This window comes from Watersipora subatra, chromosome 5 (genome assembly GCF_963576615.1).
Source record: "Watersipora subatra chromosome 5, tzWatSuba1.1, whole genome shotgun sequence".
In the NCBI taxonomy this organism is placed as follows: domain Eukaryota; kingdom Metazoa; phylum Bryozoa; class Gymnolaemata; order Cheilostomatida; family Watersiporidae; genus Watersipora; species Watersipora subatra.
This window is the reverse complement of record NC_088712.1, coordinates 2,761,629-2,770,903: the sequence shown is the minus strand read 5'-3', so window position 1 is coordinate 2,770,903 and position 9,275 is coordinate 2,761,629. Positions and strand designations below refer to the sequence as shown.

Here is a 9,275-nt window from a genome sequence, read left to right as displayed (position 1 = left end):
GGCTCTCGCTGACCTTCTCCTCGCACTCATCACTATCTCACATGTAATTATTGCTGTGCAGGGATTTACTGGATGCGTGTTAATGGTGGGAAAGTTCAATCCCATTTGGTCACGAGGTAACTTGTGGTATGCGAGTCTATTGTGCAGCGCTGTGATTAGCATCGAAAGAGTGTTTATCATATTTTTTCCTCTGTCAGCCTATCGCTATACTCGCAAACATAAGCTTTTCATCGCTGTTCTGGTTTGGATTATTGCTATCGCAAGTTCTTTCACGGGGCATTACGATAGAAACTACACAGTGTTAATAAAGTTTGCAATTCCAGCTGTCGTTTTGGTCGGTTGCTATGCTATCATCTATTGTAAGCTGTACACTCGGGAAAGAAGCAGTCTGAACGCAAATTCCTCTAATCAGAGAACCTCTGATATGAACAAGGTAGGTACACTTACATTTAATAAGGTACACTTACAAGCATAACAGTTATCAAGCATAACAACTGATTAAATGTACATTTAATAAGTGGTTATGCTTGATAACTGTTGCTTAAAATTTGCCAAAGACATGTTCACACTACATCCTATATCATATACATTTATTTTGAAACCAAATAAACAGCTACTGCTATTGTAATATATTTAGTGTAATTTTATTTAAAAGTAACTTGAGCTTAAATTGTCTGTTTTTTCAGTTTTACAAAGTTTCACATTTCAAAATTTTATAGCACTGCTCAGAGATAGCAACAAAGGTAACACATAGACATCAATTATAGAAGTTGCTTATATTTAATTGATTACTTTAAACACAAGTAGACAAACGTACTCAGACACGGAGATTGACCCGAGATTGACCTGCTAAGGGGAATAATCTGTTATTCAACAATCATAATTTATGTTACCAAAAAGTTTAATTTCTGATAGTCCCAGACAGGCTAGTGTTTTGTGAGTAATTATCAGGGGAGTCAATAAACTTAAGAGAATAACTATATGCACAATTAGTCCAATATGTTAAGAGGAATATTAACTCAGGCGGTAGAGTGTTAGGCGGCTAAGCTAAATATTATGAGTGCAAATCAATGGTGAGTCAATAAACTTTAGAGAATCAGTATTTAAACGAGTTTCAGAAGATGGGGTAATAATCTCTGAATGTCAAAGATTTAAGTTCCTTGTCATGGAATCTAATTCTAACTTCCAACCCTGAGTTAAAATATGGGTCTTATTATAGTAAAAACTTAGCACTGGCAGCCTGTTTTAAAACATGTGGCTTTAACATGCTTCTTAATAGTAATCAAATCATATGCTGTAAGTAACAACGATGTTCAGCAATGCCAGAAGACGGTTGATTAGAGTGTATAACTAGTAAGGCAAATCTCATAACTTTAAGTCTAGCGCCGAACGATTTTTTTATAACCCTCGATTCAGACAAACAGACATGTACTACACAAACACTTTGGTACACATTTGGTCTAACATTCTGTTTTCAAATATCTAGTGTTAAAATGTTTGTTGGCTGTAGTAACTTTCTTACTAACAACCATGTGTCTTGATTTTATTTCATTGTTTTTTAAAACTGCACTATGATATTTGTTTCATAATGACCAAAATTTGTATAAAGACTTTTGCTACCACTCAAGGCAAACTATGTATCTAACTCGTTGCAAATTAATTAAAAAATAAAAGCTGTTTGAAACTTGAATCAGATATTTATTAAGCTGACAAGACTGTATAGCTGACTAGTAACAGACTTAAGTCAATCTAACTCAAGTCTAAACATTCGACTGTGTTTAGTAGGTTGATAATGTTACTGTTTTTAAACGTTAGATGAACCATTGTGTAGTTTCCTAATATACATTATACACAAACACTTATATGATTTGTACTATTAATTTAAAAGCTTATAAGCAAGTCTAATTAAACATTTTATACTAACTTCTCTGTGTTTAGTTTGTGAAGTAAACGTAAATAACAAGAAAGCATTAGCTTGTGGTTTTGTAGACTTGCAAGAAGCTGGATTGCTATTTGCTAGAAAAGGAACACGAGTTGAAAACTGGTCAATCACTTTACTTTTACATGAAAATTGTTTTAATTTTTTTCTGAAGTTTAGTTTTAAAACAACCAGTTTACATAAACTTACAATTACATAACAATTACATAAACTACCAGAGTCATAGTAAAAAAGTTGTTGAATTGACACCTTTAGTTTTGTTCGAGAAATGATATATTTTTGCTAACAAAACTTGACAATCATTTCACCTTTAAGTAGAAAAGTTTGACTAATTTATCTGCTAGAATTCTGGTGTTAAATTTTACCACAATGACCCTTGCTTAGTCATATGATTATTGATATGATCATAGGCAAAGAGGTAAAACATGTTAGGGTGGCTCATATAGTCTACCCAATAGAATATCTTGTACCATAAGAGATATAGCTTTGTAGACTACTCACGTTTAGAGGTCTTTGGAAGAATTAACTCATAAATTTGATTCAATTTACAGTGTGCATACTTTGTGCAAAACCTTTTTATTCCTGATATTTACTATGATGTTATGTAATGAGTTGTGTTTGGTATAGCCTGATTGGTTTACTGTTTGAGACACGCAATTATGTCTGTAATTTGAGTTCGGTGTAGTAACATGACTTCTGAGTTGAGAAATAAACAAAAAAAGTGATTATTAATAAAAAAAAACAATCTTACTCCACCCAACTTCTGACCTATATCCTAAATTCAGTTTCAACATATAAAACCTCATTTATAGAGTTTAGTAAAGTTGCGCAACAAAGTTAAAAATTCTCTATAGGGTCTTTACATTTATATTTATATATAAGTGTAAAGTTTATATATACATGTATGTACATATTTAATTGACAGTTGCAGACGATGCTCCTAGTAGATGCAGCCTTGACATTGATTACATGGATCCCTAAGGTCATGCGAACTGGTTTGATGGAAGGACGGCTTTACAATGATTATCAGACTATTGATTATATCCTGTATATTCTGACGACAACCAATGCCTTCTCAACACCAGTTGTTTACTTTGTATTCAACAATAATTTTAGGGTATGAAGAGCTGTTTATATATATATGTATATATATATATTTATATATATATATAAAAATATTTATAAATATATATATATAAATAGATATATAAGTATATATATATTTATATATATATATATAAATATACATATATTTATAAATATATATATATATATATATTTATATATATAAATATATCTATATTTATATATATATATATATTTATATATATATATATATATATCTATATATATATATATATATCTATATATATATATATATATCAATGATTTCTGAATGAATATGAGCATACTTATCATTATGACAAGCCTGTTTTGTAAGCATACTGTGGCCGACCGTATGCCTAGACTTCACTGACGATTGGAGATTGGTGTGTGATCCGCCACTAGAGGCTTACAGAACATCGTGGTCGTAATAGTAATTATTTCCATTTATGCTTAAAAACCCATATTTAAGTCGTAGATGTATTTATAGAAGTGGTTATTCACCATTTTTGATTACAATCGATAGTTGCCTGCTCACGCTCAGTTTACTACCAGAGACCCGAAAGTTTAAGCACTCTCCTCAAGATCTTAGTCGTTCCCGATAAAATTCTTTTCTACAACTCATTTGTGTTGATGCTGCCAGTATTTGTAGAAGCTACATAACATGTTGGTGCTGTTTCAGGTAATCCTCTGATGACTACAGGAATTACCCTTCTTTTTATATGTCAGTGCTTTTTTACTTTTTGTTTACTTTGTATTCTACGATAATTTTAGGGTGCGAAGAGCGGTTTAATGTTTTACTTTCATTGCATAGTTATCAACCAATGATTTAAAAGCTAGTGTAAAAATTCAAGTTATGAATTTATAATAAAATTGTGTTCTCAACCTTGTTAACCCAAGTTGGTGGTTGACTACTTAAACGTGAATCCTATACCGGAGACCCAGAAGCTTGATACCCGGGACATGCCTCACGATCCAAACCATTCCATATAGGGCTCTTTTACGCAACTGACAAAATTAATTTTTGATTTTACCTGTATTTGAGCAAGTTAAATTTCATCTGCTGGTATTATTTTGCTGAAAATTTTAATTATAAATAGAATAACAGTTGTTATTGCTATATACGCCAGCGAATTTTGGTCTACCCTCCGAGTTAAAAATGTTTTTCAGTTCTTTTTTCTTGACAAATTTGTAGTTGTTAGATACTGCTATAACTCTTTAATAGTAGCCTTCGTGATCACCTCTATACTATCAAAACATGCTTGCAAACAGAATTAAAGGGTGGTTCACACAATAGTCATTTTGAGTGATATAGTGTTTCTTAGCGTTGATGCCGAAATACTTCAATGGTCGTTGATGATAACAATGTTTACAGTATCACAAACGATATTTTATTTTGTACTAGTGTTTCATATTTAATATATTAATTACTTATTATTCTCAGGATGGTCAACATGCGCAACGATTGAATCCCAATGTTGGTTTAAAAAAAACTTATATTTTTTGTAATTTATTTGTTATCGGTTACAGGACAGGGAGTGCTTTTATTAGATTTATGAACAGTTCAGTGTTCGTTCTGGCGATATTTCAATCGTAACAAAATTTCAAACTGTTGCTTCTGTACTTTGGTAAACATCGATAAGAAATAATTACTTGCCATAACATTGAATTCTGGAAAAACGCAAACCAATTAAAATGCAACTCGCTAGTGACAAAGTTGTGATGAGAATGTCTAGCGTTATCGCTTTGTAGGAGCTCGCTGAGTGAGTTCTAGCGCAGATTAGCGTCACGCTGCGTGATATCGCGATAAATATCGCCTAGTGTGTTTTCACTTTAACATGTTCTAGATGCAAATCTTCATCAACAGGTGACCATTACGTAACGTCAGGCGTGTCGCTTTCGTTTGTGTTTTGGGACACAATCCTCTTTTTTAAAGGTCACTTGGGTCATCTGACATCTGATTTCATACACAAGTCCTGATAGTAAGTTTCTTAAGGCTGGTTCTCAATATATTGTTGTATTTCGGCGCTGATGCCACAATACTTCAGTGATCGTCAATGATAACGATGTTCACACTATCACAAACCTATCCCGTTTGTGTCAGGAAACACTCCGTGACGTAATGTTACCACTTCTCTTTTTAAATTTTCAGGAAGAAATCTTTCTGTTTTCGTGCCCTGGAACTAAATACTAGTCCTGCAACTACTACTATAAATGAATATGAATAAACCATGCTATTTGCGACCGTCGGCGGTCGTTGGTGCTCGGCGAAATATCGGGAAAGTTTGACAGTTGCAAACTTTCCCTAGGCATTCGTTTGCTGATTTGATGCCATCGGTTTGCGGTTCACATAATCGACAATAAATGCTAAAAAGAAAATGCTGACAAATGTCGATATAGTGTGAGCTAGCCTTTAATTGTTTCGTTTATCTGGATAATAAAATATTTAGCAGTCAGAAGCCAATTAGGAAGTTGTCTTATCTTAACCCACCGCAGTTGTCTTATCTCCCCCATATAACTCTTTGGTTTGCTCATAAACTATTACTGCATCAGGTTCATGTTATTGATCTGAGTATATTTATTAAAATAACAACTGACTTAAACAAAGATTAAAATTTATACAATCACAATACACCTAAGAGAAAGTGCACTTATTACTCCTGGACAATATTTAACTATAAAATTTTATTTATAGATTGTTCTCTACGTAAACTTTTATAGACCACATGTTAAAAACTTACATATATTTACATTTTTATATAAAATCAGTTATGTAATAAAAAAGGCAACTTACATAAGCTCTCAAGTTCTGAAACTTTTAAGATCAAATGTAAAAAATGTAGAAAACAAATTTTAAAAAACTTTAAAAAGGAAATTCTAAAATTTTAAAAATTAAAAACTTATTTCATAAGTAGCTTCATTTACTGGAGTTTCTATAATCAAAATATGTTGAAAACATGTAAAAAACTTTTTCAATTCATTTAACTTATTGCAATATTCATTTTGTTTAGAAGGATGCTCGAGATCTTTTGAACAAACTCGTGTGCAGAGCAACTGGATCCGAAGAAGTTACAACAGCTAGACAAAGACCAGCCATACCAACAATAAGTGGTAGTAGTGAAGCTGACTTCAGAGAAAAGAGAGAATTGTCAGAGACATCTTTTCAAACTATTGTGACCATATCAGCAGCCTGAAAGTGTCTGTTAATCCTTCCTTCACCTATATGATTCCCTCAAAGTTATAAATAGATATATGAGGTTGTTACCTTGTCTAGATTTGTTATATTATCACATAACGTATCTATAATTAGCTGGTCAGACTATCACTAGATATTTCAGGTTATTATGCTATCTATGTTTGTTATAATGTTGGGTATATTTGATCAGCTGGTCATACTTTCATTACCGACCCACAAATGTAAAATATCTTATTGTTATACATAAAAACTACCAATTCTCTCTTGCTGGTTAGGATAGGGTATTCAATGGTTAAGCCATTTTTACTATCAACCCACAAGTGCAGATACCATCCGCATGACGTCATATGTTCACATGATTTTACAAGAACACTAACACTATCTGTTAGAGGTTAAGGGTCAACTAGTCACTGGTTCAATGATGAAAAACGTTAGAGAACTTCTTCACTCCTATTGCGTGAATTTTTTTGGCCTTTATTGTAGTTCATATCTTGTCTTACAGCTGTGCAATTTTTATTGTTTTTACTGAGCAAAAACTAGTCATTCCGCATTTTGCTCTGTCTGTTAATTTACTTTTCGGTAATTGCCACTGAAAAAAAATAAGTACAAAGATTTCTCTATTTAGTGAATGATCTACAAATTATATTTTATTTGTTCACAGAACGATATTAATGAATTTTTTGAAATTTTGTTTCTTTTGAAAATCAGACTAATAAGTATCAAAGATAAGACAAGTGTCACCGCTAAGATTGGCAGAAAAATGGTTAATTTTCATATTGTTTTCTGTGTTTTCATTAGAATTTTTTCTATTATTTATTAACTACTGATATGCATAAATATATCGTAATATAATTTCCGGTGTTAACAAAGTTGAAGATTTGACACTAAATTTCAAGCTTTAAAATCCATCCGCAATATACAGCCGGCACGTTTTTTGACACAAGTTGTAGTAAACTTCAATTTACAAAAACTATCGCAACTCAAAAATACACGACCTTAAATATAGAGATTTATTTATAAAATAGTACATTACTAGTAACCCTACTCAACATGTGATGATCAAACACAAAATCCCATCCTTCACAATTCAAACTGTCATCACTAGGATTCTTTATTGGAATAACATGTTTTTTCCATGTTGATGCTTTATCAGTAGTATCTGCCCGCAAGCCCTCACTTTACGCCAGAAATTAAATGATAAAATAGGTACATTTCAAAACCAGAGTCTTGAATCAAACCAGACCTTGGGTTATATGGCAGTTTGGCTTATACACTGACATTTACGTTAACTGGAGTATTCTACGGTAGGCAGGTTCTTCATGTCATGCTCTTTTCAAATACTCTTGAATTGGTTGATATGGATGCTTGTATAAAAATCCACTCCGTGTTCCATACAATTTTCATTGTATGGAATATGAAGTGAAATAGGACGTTTTTTAATTTTTTTATATTCGCATCTCAATTGTCTCTATTCCTTTTTTATCCACCTTTTCGACCATGTCTCTGAGTCACACATCTGTATTATCTGCAAGACACTTCTCTAGTTTTTCTCCAGGTCTCAGCATTGACCTCTAGTAAATGGTGTACACTTAAACTAACAAACAATGACTTCTAGTGAACAGTGTTACGCCTAAACTAAAAAAATGCCACTAGAAATTCCACTGTCATACAGCCCACGACCAAAGTGATATTGGTAAAAAGAACGGGTACTCATGGTTGAGAAATGCAATATTAGCAGTCAAATGGCTCTGCAGTGCAATAGGATAACTGCAATGGTAGCTGTAATGCACTGGGTGTAGGTGTTATTATATACAACAAACAGCAATAATGAAAGGAAACTATTATATGTTTATATCTCTCCCCCAGCAATAGGAGAAATGCAACATTGGCCAATGTTAGAAGTAAAATGCACTGATATTATTAGAATAACCAATATTATTAATATAGTATTAATATAAAACCAATGCACAATTGTGTTTACATTTCAAAATGTCATAGCTGACAATATCAAGAAGTGATATTTTTATAGATTTTTAGAAAACCTATTTAAAAAAGTGTTTGGTCATGACAAACAGCAATAAGGAAAGAAAAAGATTACGTTTATATCTCTCCCACTGCAATAGGAGAAATGCAATATTAGAAGTAAAATGCACTGATATTATTAGAATAACCAATATTATTAATATAGTAATACAGTAGTAATAGAAAACTAATGCACAATTTTTTTTACATTAAATTTTCAAAACGTCATAGCTCACAATATCAAGAAGTGTCAAGAAGAATATCCAAACTTATAATTAAATATCGTAATAATCTCATAAGAATCGTTAGAAAAAAATATCATCGTCATTTCCTTTACTTACACTGCTTTACATTTAGAATACCAAAGTACTCAAAATTGTCTAAAATGTCAGTTACTTTAAAATCGGCAAAAATGAAACGATTTCAGTACTCCTACGTTAATTACAGAAACCATCGGCAATTCGACAATGCTATAGACTGATGAAATGTGCACGTTATTTTTTTGTGAAATGCACTCGACTTAATCGTTCTATTCTCTGTCGCTCGGCGTTTCAATTTCTGGTCTTAACTTTGATAAAAGTAAGGCTTAGCAAGTTTTAATAACGATTTTTGTCCAAATAAATCTGTCTATCTGTGTATAATCCGATCAGATGGGTAAGTTTTAAGATAATGTCGACGGTTTACAAAGACTTGGTAACATATTTAAATAGGCTTATATGTGTTTTGTATTGTTATTATACTTTTACGACTCTACAACACGATGGTTAAATTTGTTGATGAAATTTCGTGACAAGGGTTCGTCTCATTGTTATTGAATAATTTTCGGGAGTTGTGTACACATGTGCATTTATCATAAATCTCCCAACCAATCGCTTCGCTCGTGTTTGGTCGTGGGATAATAATATTTATCGCTTCTTGTTGTTATGGCTTGTTATGTTACACAATACTCATGCTTGTTAATCTGACATTTAAAGTTTTAGAAAAGCAATAAATATTTATTGTAACAAAAAAGCT

At 32.1% G+C, this 9,275-nt stretch overlaps 1 long non-coding RNA gene across 1 annotated transcript; it reads left to right on the top strand.

Moving 5' to 3' along the window:
* The first annotated feature begins 216 nt into the window (after positions 1-216).
* On the top strand, positions 217-6,940 carry LOC137396883 (uncharacterized). The gene is made up of 3 exons (XR_010978644.1): positions 217-433; positions 2,865-3,056; positions 6,055-6,940. It is a non-coding gene; the product is annotated as an uncharacterized lncRNA (long non-coding RNA).
* Positions 6,941-9,275: the final 2,335 nt, after the last annotated feature.